Below are 1027 nucleotides of genomic sequence, written 5' to 3' on the forward strand. Positions count from 1 at the left end.
ACTTCCGCTGCTTGCTGCCTGGATCGATACACCATATGGACCGCAATTTTTGTGGCCGCCCACAATGGACCGCAGTTCTTTTGCGGTCAAGCACCACCCGTTGATGGACCTCTGGGTCAACGTGGCACCTATGCCATACAGGTGAACCACTTTTAGTTGGCCCCCTGACGGCCACAATTAAGAGATGGACGCGGTTGGCGCCTTTCTTTATTTCTAAAGAAGCCAGAAGGCCAAGTGCACTCCATGAAGGCAAACCAGCGGCAGAACATCGGCCGGCTGCGACACCACCGGTGACCATGGACACTTGATTGTGCATTTTTATTGAACACTTTATTGGTGCACCGGATGGTGCTGACTGTGCATAATGGGGTGGTGCTTTTGGTGCTTGGAAGGGGTGCTCTGCACATTATTAACGGCCGTAGGGCCACAGGGCACTCGTGGGTTGGTGTATCGATGCTGGCATGCGTGCTCTCCCTATGCATAACATCTGCATGTGTTCCTCAAAGAACAGGTCCTGGATCGTAGTGTAAATATCAGTGTAGTCTTGTATAAATGATGCTCCCTACCGGCTGTATGTTTAGTTTGAGGATGCTTTCCGCGATTCGGTTATCCTGTGGGTGTGTTTCTGTTAGGAGAAGGGTGCAACGTCGCAGGGGGACATATTTACTCATTTGTGAACATCTGTAAAACTGTCGCACTCAGGGTTGAGTTAATAGTAGAGGGAACTACATCTGAGTGCCACACTAAAGTAGGTAAAAATTTATCGGGTCGGGCCGCCCCGAGGTCGAGAAGGGTGCAGTGTTGCGGATATGGGATTTGCATCCATCCATATCCGCTTGTTAATATTCCCCTATTTCCTCAGTACTTCCCAACTCTCCCCAATCCCCCATTCCCTAGTCCCATTTTCTGTAAACAACACTCTGTAGACCCGACCTCCCCCTATTTCCCCCATTAAATGTCGCATCCAGGTCCACCGCATCTCAGGTAGACAACGATAGGACATCTTGCTAGTTATTCTTAGTCTATG

The sequence above is a fragment of the Myxine glutinosa genome, chromosome 3 (genome assembly GCF_964187855.1).
Source record: "Myxine glutinosa chromosome 3, kmMyxGlut1.1, whole genome shotgun sequence".
Taxonomy (NCBI): Eukaryota; Metazoa; Chordata; class Myxini; order Myxiniformes; family Myxinidae; genus Myxine; species Myxine glutinosa.